Source organism: Xenopus laevis, chromosome 9_10S (genome assembly GCF_017654675.1).
Source record: "Xenopus laevis strain J_2021 chromosome 9_10S, Xenopus_laevis_v10.1, whole genome shotgun sequence".
NCBI classification, from domain to species: Eukaryota; Metazoa; Chordata; class Amphibia; order Anura; family Pipidae; genus Xenopus; species Xenopus laevis.
The window spans coordinates 62424922-62438327 of NC_054388.1; the positions used below are offsets into that span (position 1 = coordinate 62424922).

The 13406-nt window shown below is 39.2% G+C and overlaps 1 protein-coding gene across 30 annotated transcripts in view; it reads right to left on the reverse strand.

Moving 5' to 3' along the window:
- baz2b.S (bromodomain adjacent to zinc finger domain 2B S homeolog) overlaps positions 1-13406 on the reverse strand; it is a 156836-nt gene that overhangs the window by 76560 nt on the left and 66870 nt on the right. For 4 of the 30 annotated variants that reach the window (XM_041578672.1, XM_041578668.1, XM_041578659.1 and 1 more), the window contains exon 1: positions 415-1043. The exons of 22 other annotated variants lie outside the window; for them this stretch is intronic. The gene's annotated coding sequence lies outside the window, so the exon portion shown is untranslated. Of the gene's footprint in view, positions 1-414; positions 1045-13406 lie in introns of those variants that run through there. 4 more of the 30 variants (XM_041578671.1, XM_041578669.1, XM_041578654.1 and 1 more) reach the window with 2 other exon arrangements.

Consider the following 13406-nt stretch of genomic DNA (forward strand, 5'->3'; position numbering starts at 1 on the left):
AGCTGACAATTCAGTTCCAGTGAAGCAATAGTAAATAATATAAGAAAACAAGAAAAAAACCTATAAAAATAAATGATAAAGTTTCCAGACACAAAACCAGCAAACACAGTTAAACCACAAACGCTAATATTTCTTGCAGTTTGCTACTATAATGTTACACTATATACTTTTTAGGAAACATACAATAAACAAGCATCCAGTGAATTAAACGTCAAACAAAGATGTGAAAAGAGGTTCTACCAAATACTCTACACAGAGTAAAGCATGCTGAATCACAAAGCCTTCTAGTTTACACCAGCCATTATTGTAATCCTCATCAACACACACAAACAGCCAGGAGCTAAATAAAGAAAGCAAGTGCCACCCATTCATTCCGTGCCTAAGGGAAAAAATCAGTAACATGGAGTTTCTTACTGTGGTCGGTGCTTCATCAGGATTCAGTCATGTTATTTCCACACTTCTGCGCTCCCAAACAAGCTGTGATATGTCTTCAGTTAGGAAGAAAGGATGAAAGTGTACATACTATCCTATCCTGGGTTTTTTTTCTTTTCCTGACCCCCTCCCCAGAGGTGTCCAGATGCCTTAGGAAACGTTACTATAAAAGCCTCAAAGCTGAAGCCATTTACAAAGCTCTGCTTGTTCCGACAACAAGCATCTACTTAACACGAGCAGCTTCTTTTCTTTTTTTTTTTCTTTCTCCCCCCACCACCACTCGATCTTCCTGCTTTCTGTGTCTCACTCAGAACATGGCTGTCTTATTCAGAGATTAGCAATTATTGTAATGAGACACTGTCGGATCAGGGTCAAATAGTGCTTCCTGCAGTTTACACATCTTGATTTCCTGGTAAACAATCTGAAAGGCAGGTGGAGCGATAGGATTAGCCAGGGAGTAATCGTGCTCACATCAGCAGAATTAATCAAGGTGAAGTAGGCAGTTTCTAGGGTTTTTATATACATCTATGGCAGCAATTCCTTTACCAGAATACAATATAAAGCTCCTGACAGCAAAGGCTAGAGAAATCTCTGGACAGAGGGTAGAAAAGTGTTATATAGAGTACATTAAAGGGGGCTTCTCTACATAGAACCTGTCACTGATACACTTAGTGCTTTACTATCTTTATCTCTGCCCCCCTCCTGCCCCCTGCCTCTTCTAATTGGCTCGCTGACATGTGGAGGCAGTGGGGAGGGGGGAAACAAACTGGTGTAAATCTCCTTACTGCATCTCTGGAGAGAGAAGCGGGTGCCAGGTTAACTTCAATGTAAAAAAAAAAAAAATACTGTGTTTCAAGGGGAAATATATTCCCTGTTGTGAAGAATAGGTTTTTGTTCCATAAATTATGTTTATGTCTTCATACTAAAAAAAAAGTATAAAAATATATGTTAAAATTTATGAAATTAATTAATGAATATTTACAGAGGATGGAGATGGAGTTATAATAATATATAATATAATAATAATTATTATTATGTAAGTCAGACCTAGAGGAGATGCAACTTGTATGCAATAGGAAATGAGGGAAACTGTTCAGCTTCAGAGAAGTGATTGGAACAGTAATTCATTTTGCTAGTTATAAGTTGCACTGGACTGAGCCCCTTAGTCCTCATACAAGAAGCACTGATGCCCATGGTCTTCCCTACCTACTGCAGGTGGTTATGTTCAGGACTCCTTTGTGGCTTGTGCCAACTAGCACTCAATAAGTTGTGCATCTCAATGGGACAGACAGGGGAAAGGATGCCTACATGGCTCCTTTGCAGATGCAGGTGATTGCTCTCAATTGTGAGTGCAGAGACCTGTGGCTATTCAGCAGTTTGAGCCCTACTGTTGCCCTACACATTGTAAACGGGGTTTCCTGTGTTTAGTGAAATAAGAAGGGACTCTTTCCCTGTGGGAATGGGGTGGATAGCAGGCCCGGACTGCCAATCTGTGGATTCTGGCAAATGCCAGAGGGGCTGCTATAAGGTCCAATACAAAGGCCGTATTTAGGGGGCTGTTTGGGCCTCTATGTGGGCTGATTGGGCCTCTGTGTACCTGAAATGTCAGGGCTTATTTTAATTCTCAGTCCGGACCTGGTGGATAGTAAGGCAAGATGGCGTCAGAGGTGGAGTTGTACTTGTGGCATAGAGTGTATAGTAATCAAGAACGTTGTCCAAGGAAAGATACTATCAATAGTGTACCGTTAAGGTTAGATGGATTCAGGGGAAAGAGCTTTACCTGTGAGTGCATACAATCAGGGGGTTATTTATTAAAGTCCGAATTCCGAAAAATGCTAAATTTTGAGTTTTTGTTACTATAAAATTCGGATTTTTTGTGATCTTTTTTTGTGATATATTATATCCCGAGGATGAAAAAGTCTGAATCTGGAAATCCGTAAACTCAGACCTGTCGAGGTTGGATATAATGGAAGAAGTCCCGAAGATATCCTGATCAGGAAAACCTGAAAAATTTGTATGATTCGAATTTTTGGACGATTTTCATGATTTTTTCGATTTTTTTCCCCAAACTGGTATTTTTTGGGAAAATGTATTCATAAATAAGGGAAAGAAACCCGTGCGGATTTGGTTGGAGTATATTTTAAAAATAAATGAGATAAATTCAGATTTTAATAAATAACCCCCAAGTGAATATGGGGCATTGGCAGTGGTGTAACTAGATGTTACTGGACCCCACAGCAAATTAATTTTAGGGCCCCCAACATATCCATATTTTGTCCTTTTTATCAATATATGTTGAAATTGATAATTAATTAGGGACTTATAGGGCCCCCTATACCACCTAGGCCCCCCTGCTTCCTCCGAGATAGGACCATGGAAAGTGACAAGGGACTGTGAGAGGATATCAGGAGCTGTAGTGCCAGAGTAGCTTAGAGTTTAAACAGCTAACACCATACAATATATTTTTGTCCTATGCTGCTCAACCACTAAAGGCATCCCTGTGCACTACAAACACTGGACTAAATGTGCTTTATTCTAAAGTCTAGGAATAAATGCTAGGGAGAATAATTTTTTTCAATTCAGTGCCTGGGGTGCAGGGCTCTATTAGTCACTTAACAAGAATGATTCTCTTCCCTGTGCCTGGTTTCCCACACCTTTCTGCTGAATATTGGTTTTGAGCACAGAGATAAACATTCCAGGATAAATGTTTAACAAAAACTTAACCCAATGTGAAAACCTGGATGTGTATTGTGCAAGTCAGCCAACCATTACACACACTCAATTCCCAGCAAGGATCTGGCAAGAGTTAACCCCTTCCTTGCCACTGTCCTGCTGACAGCAAAAAAACAGCTTAAAGATCTCAAGGGATGACCATCAGCGCCCATGCTAATTGCAAAGGCAATTTATAAATTAAGTTACAGTTGAAAAGTTGCTTAGACTTACCTCTTCTTTTAGTATGCAAAAAAAACAGTTTTTGTGTGGCGATCCCTTTAAACCCAGACTTTACCTTTATTTGCTAAGCATCAATGTGAAGTTGCAATTTCACATTCACCCCAAATCACCCCCAAACCCCTTGGATGTTGCTCTCAGTGACTGCGAAGTAGGTGCTTATTTTTAAAGGAACAGTAACATCAAAAAATTAGAGTGCCCTGCACTAGTAAAAATGGTGTGTTAGCTTTAGAAACACTACTGTTGTTTATATAAATATGCTGCTGTGTAGCAATGGGGGCAGCTATTCAAAGGAGAAAAGGTTCAGGTTACACAGCAGGTAGCAGATAAGCTCTATAGAACATAATGTTATTATTATTATTATTATTATTAACATGTATTTATATAGCGCCAACATATTGCGTAGCACTGTAAAGTAAATGTGATTATACAACTACATCACATGAATTACATATATAGAATATATGGAGTAACAAACATCACAATCAATACGGGTACAAAAAGGTGAGGAAGGCCCTATGCATAGGCATACAGTCTAAAGGGAAGGGAGTAATGCACAAGGTGTGGGAGTGGGCAAGATCGAATTAAGTGGGTGAGAAATGTGGTATTGTATGTGGTGTTGCGTTTGGTAGTTAAGCAGAGTGAGGGTAGGCTTCTCGAAAGAAGTGAGTTTTCAGAGATTTTTTGAAAGCAGAAAGGTTGGGAGAAAGTCGGACAGACCGTGGGAGAGCGTTCCAGAGGAGGGGTGCAGCCCTTGAAAAGTCTTGAATGCGAGCATGTGAGGAGGTAATGAGAGAAGAGTTGAGTAGCAGGTCAGTAGAGGACCGTAGTAAGCGAGTGGGTGAGTATATAGAGATGAGTTCAGAGATGTAGGGTGGGGCAGAGTTATGAAGTGCTTTGAAAGTCAGTGTCATTAATTTGAATTTGATTCTGAAAGGTAACAGAAGCCAGTGCAGGGATTGACAGAATGGCGAGGCAGAGGAGGAGCGGTTGCTGAGGTGTATGAGCCTCGCAGCAGTGTTCATTATGGACTAGAGAGGTAACAGTCTCTGGAGGGGGAGGCCAATTAAAAGAGAGTTACAGTAGTCTAGACGCGATATGATGAGAGAGTGAATAAGAATTTTGGCAGCGTCTTGGGTGATAAATGATTGTATTTTAGATATGTTCCTTAGGTGGAAGTGACATGATTTAATAAGTGACTGGATATGAGGAGTGAATGACAGGGCAGAATCTAGGATAACCCCAAGGCACCGGGCCTGGGGAGAGGGGGTGATAGTGGAATTATTAACTATGATGGATACTTCGGGGATGCTACTGGTGTTAGTTGGAGGAAAGAGAACCATTTCAGTTTTAGAGAGGTTTAATTTAAGGTAGCGTTGCGACATCCAGGTAGAGATAGCGGACAGGCAGGAGGAGATGCGAGTTAGGAGTTCTGGGTTGAGATCAGGAGATGAGAGATAGATCTGAGTATCGTCAGCATAGAGGTGGTAGTGGAAACCATACGAATTTATTAATTTGCCAAGGGAGGAAGTATAGAGGGAGAATAGTAATGGTCCCAGGACAGAGCCTTGAGGAACTCCAACAGAAAGAGGTAGGGGAGAAGATGATACTCCATTGTAGGAGACACTGAAGGAACGATTGGTGATGTAAGAAGAGAACCAGGACAGGGCTGTGTCATGAAGGCCAAGCGACTGGAGGGACTGGAGGAGGAGAGGGTGATCTACAGTGTCAAATGCGGCTGAGAGATCAAGCAGTATTAGTAGTGAGAAATGATTGTTGGCTTTAGCGGTTAAAAGGTCATTAGTTAGTCGAGTCAGGGCAGTTTCCGTGGAGTGTTGTGGCTTAAAACCAGATTGTAGGGGGTCCAGCAGGTTATTGTCAGAGAGGAATGAGGTTAGTCGGTTAAGTAGTTTAGAGATGAAAGGTAGCAGAGAGATAGGTCGGAGGTTGTCAAGATTGGAGGGATCAAGAGAGGGTTTTTTCAGAATGGGGGTGACAAGAGCATGTTTTAGTTGAGAAGGAAACAGTCCAGTTGAGAGCGAAAGATTAAATAGGTGAGTTAAGGCTTTGATTAGACAAGGATTGGTATTGCGGAGAAGTTTTGAGGGAATTGGATCAAGCGGGCAGGTGGTAAGGTGAGAAGAGGCCAGAAGCTTTGAGACTTCCTCATCAGTGACAGGGGTGAAGGAGCACAGGAGAGACTGGGGAGTGTGGAGGGAGGGTGGTGGAAGTCTAGGGGGGTTGAGTAGTGTAATGTCCCTTCTGATAGTGTCAATTTTGTTTTTGAAGTGCTCAGCAATATCTTGAGCAGAGACAGATGTGCATGGAGGGGGTGGAGAAGGGGAAAGGAGAGTGTTAAAGGTGGAGAAAAGTTGTGCTGTTTTTTTAGAAAGGGAGTTAATGAGTGAAGTAAAGTATGTTTGCTTGGCTTGGAAGAGGCAAATGTTATCTGTTAGCCACTATTTCACCTGTGTCATATAGCCTTTTTCCCAAATTTCGGCCATGCCTACATAGCAGCTTGTTTATATGAATTATAGTAGTGTTTCTGAAGCAAAATGATCAGTTTTACCAGTGCATGATATTTTCATTACTTTAAAAACACTTTAATTTTTTTAGTGTTACTGTTCCTTTAAATTCCTGGCTTGGAGGCAAGTTTTTGTTCCATAGAAAACAGATTTATGGCCAAACAGACCCCACTGTAGGCTTGAGCGTGAATCTACATTTCACATGCCACATTGATCACCTGACAGGAAACAATGCAGGTTCTAACAGGAAGCAAAAGACAGAGCACAATCCATTCATTGGCTGATGTGTGTGTGAGCACATGAGTCCATACCTCCCAACATTTGAAAAATTTGACAAAAACATCTGGTGTGTGTAGCACTGCAATTTTTTTTGACCACTTACATTTTATGACCACACCCCCTAATTATCATGTCCCTTTTACAAAATTTGGCAGATTATGAAAATTTGAACACTTTTATGCAAGTTTTAGGGTCATGTTTTATGTGTGTTTTGCTAATTAAGCTAAACATTGCCCTTTAAATGGATAGACTCCCAAGTTCTCCCAAGAGACCTGCTTATCTTATTAGTTACAATTGTATCTTTGCTTATCTTAAAAGTGTATCTAAGTGCAGCTGCTCAGTGTTCTCTGCCAAAAAGCCTCTTATTTCAATTAAGTTTCAGTAACTTTGTATCTTTTTCTGGCATTACGGGACTACGGCCTGAGCAGAAAATGGGAGAGTTGGGTGGTATGAGAGTCTCAGTGCATACTTTTTAAGTTTTCCTTATTCATTATCCAATGGCCCATCCTGTTATAAAAATATATTTCTCATAAATAGGCTTTGATAGATAGATAGATAGATAGATAGATAGATAGATAGATAGATGATAGATAGATAGATAGATAGATAGATAGATAGATAGATAGATAGATAGATAGATAGATAGATAGATAGATAGATAGATAGATATATGGAACATTGTTTTAAATGTACCAATAGAAGCTCTCCAGAAAGGTAATAAAACCTAAGGTTCTCACATGATGTTATGCCAAAAATGACTTCATGTATAATATGGACAAGGGGAGCACTTTTATGGATAAGGAGTAGCAAGCAGTATGGCAGCTCAAATATTTTTGCCTAGTATTACAAGTTATCTGTAACCACATCCACCTAAGAGTTCAAAAGGCAATCACTCCCCAATTATATTTTAGTATTTTAAATGTAGCTTGTAGCACCACAATGAATTATCGCCTCCTCCTCATTAAGAGTTGTGCACATAGGTTGAAGAATAGTCACTAAACCAAAGGATCTTTGTCAAGTGGTGCATCAAATCATAATAATATAATCAATGTCTTACAATATTTTCCATCTCTCCTGATACCTTCAGCCCTGTTGGTTTGGGGTGCTATTATTTTGGACTAATATACAGGCCAACAGCATGACAACCTGGTGAATAGTTGCTGAGTCGGCTGCCAACAATGGCTGATGGTGTATGGTCAGCTTTTCTCAAACCTGAGGTGGCCCCAATGGTATATGTGGCCTAATGGGGCAAAATCTACCTCAAAACTTTGATGTAAGACCCAGTCAGTGCTAGGGACGCCACTGCCCTTATTAAAGTTATTTGTCCAAGAATGGGAATTTCTGAACAAAGCATTTAGGCTTCCTTTATGCAGATCACTCCAAAAAAATAAATAAAAGCTGCTTTGCGCTCAGCCTTTGGCTTGTCATAAAAAGGCATCAAAAACCAAAGCCCTTCAGTAACTGTTCCTTGGGGAGTTTTACAAACACAATTTGAAATGAGTGCTCTGCAAAACTCAAGATTCAGGCAGGTAGCCCATATTTCTTATTAATCTTCAGCACAAAACAGATTCTACAATAGCACATGCGCCAGCAGTATAAAGAAGGGATGAACTGATGCTTGTTGGACACAGTGCTAACAACATAAACCGGTTTCCTTATGACAGGCTCAAATAAGGTCCAATATGAGCACAGAAAGCTCCAAATATAAAGTGTTAAATGAACACACAGGAGGGTGGCACATTTTCTCTCTAGAAAGCACAGTTTTATCCGTGCGGCATCTCCGCTTCCATGATTAAACCTGGTTATCTCCAGTCTATAATTTATGCAGCTGAATTTCACGGCAAGTTAACTTGTACATCTAAGCTTTCTTTCTCACAAACAACCCCGTGAAGGAGAGGAGGCAAACGTTGTGGGAAAAAAAGGCAGACACGATATACCGTATTTATGAGTAATATATACTATTATTGTACCTTTCAATAAACATAGAGTAAAAGAGATTTAGGACATTATGTGCATCAGTGCTTCCTTTTTTGGATAGCTACATGCTTAGGCTTTGTTGGAATGGTCATTTATGCAGGAGTGTGAGCTAAGGTTAGGATATTGTGATAAACAATTAACCAAACTCTACAGCAGTCATAGTAATGATAGTGCAAGGTATCACAGTACATTGCTTCCCTGTAGAATAAGCCCTGGTCTAAGTTAGCACACACACAGAAGTGATTCTGTTTATAAGGACCTTGCTAGTCCTAACTATGTGTGGTTGGAGTGCCCACTGGGGTGATGACCATTCTGAACTACTGGGTAGAACCCAAACTGCTCAGCTAGCTGGTGTACTCCCAACACTTACTAAATTAGGCGAGTTCAAGAAAACTACCCAAACACTAGCTGGTTTAACTAATAATGTGGTGTTGAAGTTGGCTCTTACGTGGGCATGTTGTCTTAGACATTCAAGAAATGTCATTCCTTATATTCCTTTCCTAGAACAATGCCCTCCCCCGATTGACCTTGAGGGACCTCTTTCTTCTAGAACCTTTTACACTTTGGGGATCCAAGACTACTATCAAGTGACTAAAACAAGCAATTACAAGAAACTACTTGAGCATGATGTTGTTTCCCCTTACTAACACATTCTAGGCAGCTTGCAAGTTCTAGATTAAATGTATTATAATAAATAAATAAATAATTTAACTTCTCTTACACCACAGTTTCTTAGTCCTGGGATATATCTATATTAAGAATTATAATGCCTGATATTATTGTATATGTCATAGGTTTATGACTTATTTCCCAGTGTGCACTAATACTATAGATTTGAAATAGATTTTCTTGTGGACACCCCAATTTCTACAGCCTCTATTTACACTTTTGGGAGGATTAACTTTTTTTTAGCAATTTAAGGAATGTTTAAATAAATACATAAGCATTAAAAATCTATCTATCTTAGAACTAAAAGAGAAAAATATAAAAAACCAAAAACAACTTATGCAATATCTACTTCAGACCGAACATAGCTGCCAAATTTTGCATCTGGATATATATCTTAAGATCCACACAGAATGAGAGCAAAGAGATGCCATTTGACACAGAAATTAAGATTATGCGACAAATCCCTTTGTCTCTCTTCCCCAGACCCTTTCGTCTTATGTGGAAAATGATACAAACTGCTTAAATTTAAAAATAGACCAGGAGTAAGAAATGGCTGTTTAGCTGGCAGTAATGTGATCTCTGACACCAAAATGTGCAGAGCAGGAATGAGAATCCATTTGGGTGACATATCACCTACAATCAATTTCCTAAAGGTCAAAATCAAACAGAATGAAATGGAAATGCATTTTTTCCTCCCTGAAAGCGCTGTGTCTTTTGCATATGAAACATCTATCTGTTTACTTAACTAAAGCACATAAGGCCATGTCTTTTCAATCTGCAGGACTCCATAGCTGTACAGATGGGTTCTTTAATTAATGAGACATGGTTAGAGGCTGCCCTGGAATGGGAATCAAAACAGGGCCTGGCTTTTCAAGTACAGAGAGACCCAAGCACTCCCTCACCAGCTAAATAGCTCTTTACTGACACAAAGGATCAGGACGATGCAAAAACAGTAGCAATATACCACTCTCTGACTATGACCTGATGATGGGCTGAATTTCAGGTTGAGAAAATATAATTAATATTTTATACTAGATGTGTAACATAATAGCCAGAACCCTACTTTCTGCTTTTCAGCTTTATAACTCTGAGTTAGTCAGCGACTTGAAGGGGGGCCACATGGGTCAGTGAGTTTGCAATTGATCCTCAGCATGCAGCTCAGATTCAAAAGCAACAGATATGACCCATGTGCCCCCCTCCTCAAGTCTCTGATTGGTTACTGCCTGGTAACCAGGGTAACCAGTCAGTATAAACCAAGAGAGCTGAAAAGCAGGAAGTAGTGTTTTGGCTATTATGTTAGACATCCAGTCACTCCAGCCTTTATACATTACATTTGTAACCTAACTAACTATATTAGAAACATTTCTTATTTTGCACAGCCTATCTATTTTTCCAGTTTTTATTTTTACACTGAACAATTCCTTTAAGAGCAAATAAATGCCTATGATACTGATTACTATAGTAACAAGCATAATGATGGGTTGCAACTTGTTGTCAGCGTAATAAAAGAAAAACTGGCACTCAGAGCTCGATGCATGCGGGCAAAGCCCTGCGTGTTTATTACAATGTAACGTTTCGGGGGTGGGCCCGGTTCTGGAAATTGCAACTTGTTGTGCCTTTTTAACCAGAAGTTTAAAGTAGTGTGCAAACTAGTGGAATAGCAGTGTTCCTTATTCTCTTGTTCCTTGGCCAATTTATACTTTACTATTATTCTTTGGATACGGAAAATTATTAAAACTGGTAACAGTAATACATTTTTGTAATTGATTGGTATCAAATATATTTATCTAGTTGTTAAAATGGCAGCATTGACTATTTAAGTTAGGTTTCAACCCACTTAAATTTGTTTCTATCGTGTCTTTCATGAATATGTAAGGGAACTGTCTTTGAACATCCTCTTTGAACATTCTCTCGTGTAGTGTTTCATGTATGGATGTGTTGTTTACCCACTCTTATGTGTTTCACTATTTTACACACATCTGTGGGTTTGAAATTAATTGTTTACACAAGAATGTAGAAAGAGTGATATTTGTACCTTTTACCTTATTTATCAATAAAATAACTTGAAATATTTGGTGCGGGAAAAGACTCTTTAAAATCGTGAAAAATTTTGAACTGTGCACATTTTTCGGATTTGACACCCGAAAACCACAAATTATTCAGATTATTGTATGAAACCCAGTGCAGATGATGATATCTTTCAGTTGTAAATGGGACATATGCCATTGGCTTCTACATGACCTCGGCAGGTTTGAGATGGAGTATTTTCAGATTCTGACTTTTAGCAGCATCTGGGTAAAATAAATGTTGAAAAATTTGAGTTATTTTCCATGAAAATTTTGTGTTTTCCCCTTTAAAAACCTGACCAGAAAAATGTGGGTTTTAGTAAATAACCCCCTTAATGACATTGTTTCCTTCTGCACATCCATGTTGATGTCTGCTTCATGGTTTGTTTTGATGAAGTCAACTTATTTTGTTAGAAGTCCATTTAAGTGCTTTTACTTTTTATATCCTGATGGAAGAGGGCCGGTATATGTATTTTGGCTAAATAAATAAATATATAAATATATATATATATATATATATATATATATATATATATAACAAACAAGGGAAAGTTGTGCTCACCACTATTTTTTAAAACCATTAGGCGGGGGTGCAATGAGGCTGTGACCACAAAATACATATAGTCAAATACAAGAGTCCTCTGCACTCAACCCATTATCAATATATTTAAGACAGCGACATTTTGTGCATATATATATATATATATATATATATATATATATATATATATATATATATATATATATATATATAGTGAAAAAGGATACAATATCCTGTTATAGTTCATTCTTTGCTGATTTGATTTGGTTGCTTAACTCGGAGTGCCGTCATTTCTGGATCTATACTTTGTATTAACTACGGACTGGCACCCAGATTTGGATCTCGCTTATGGTGTGCCGTTCCACCTTGGACTACTATATATATATATATATATAGTGAAAAAGGATTGCGGCACTCACAGGGTTTTAGTGAAAAAACAAAAAATGTTTTATTATTAAGCCTCAACGTTTCGATCCCCCACAGGGATCTTCGTCAGTTGCTCCTGACGAAGATCCCTGTGGGGGATCGAAACGTTGAGGCTTAATAATAAAACATTTTTTGTTTTTTCACTAAAACCCTGTGAGTGCCGCAATCCTTTTTCACTGCTTATTTCCCATGCTGGCACCCAGGTATTAATTTTGTCTACGGAGTGCACCATTCCTTTGGTTATATATATATATATATATATATATATAGAAAATTATACAATGGGTGCCCCAGCATTCTTAGAAGTATACTTGCTGTGTTGGTCGGTGCTCGCTCCAATAGGAGACGCCGTCACATCCCCACATCAAATAGAGTATGTAAAGAAGAAGCAGCACTCGTCAATTGCAAAAAAGTGTATTAAAAGATCAGAGCATCACTCAAGGCAACGTTTCGGACAACATATGTGCCCTTTGTCAAGCCCAAAAAGAGTTCTCTCAGCTTATCACAGGTATCACATTATATAGGCAACAAACAGGAAATGACCTCAAAATTTGCATATACACAGGTACAGAGCATTATCATATACATGTATCTATAGAAACAAAAACAGGTCATAATCACGATTTAAACCCCGAGGATATAAAGATTTGAGCATATTAATCCACCATACCTCTCTTCTTTTAAGTTTCAATTCTCGATCCCCCCCTCTTTTCATGGGCGGTACTACTTCCAAACCATAAATTTAAGCTGATCTGCCGTGTGTCCCAAATCAACAAAATGCTTAGAGACAGGTAATGTGGTATTGCCCAAATTAATGCTAGACCGATGTTGCGATATACGTGATTTGACCATCTGGGTGGTCTCACCCACATAGATGAGACCACACGGACATGTCAACACGTAAATCGCAAATTTTGAAATACACGTGAAGTGTCCTCTTAGCTGTATCTGTTGGCCAGTCTGGGGGTGAATAAACTCTCTGCCTTTCAATACAAAGGGACATTGTACGCAGCTAAGGCAAGGATACATACCCTTAGATCTACCTCCCCAAAATGTATGAGTCTCCTTGGGTTTAGTTCTCACTAAAGTGGAAGTGACATGTGCCCCAATAGTTTTGCCTCTCCTATAGGAGATAAGCGGAGGTGCTCTAAATTCTGGTATGGTAGGATAGGCATTTCGTAAAATATACCAATGCTTGCGTAGTAATTTACCAATAGCTTCGCTATTGTTATGAAACTGGGTGACAAATGGCACACGTTGCGTCTGTTTAGTTTTCCCCTTAGGATGTCTGACCCTTTGCTGGGCTTGTTGAATCACCTTTTCTGGGTATCCCCTCTCTCTAAACTTGTGGCACATAATTTGTTCCTGCTTCTCTTTTTCCTTCCCTTCACTCACTAACCTCTGTACCCTTGAGAGTTGGCTAACGGGGATGTCATGTACAGGGGCCTAGAGGTGAAGACTCCCACTACTCTAATCAAGAAAGGGCTCAGGGAGCGGATTTTTTGGCAAAATCCCCAAAGAAAGGCCAAGGAGACCATGGAA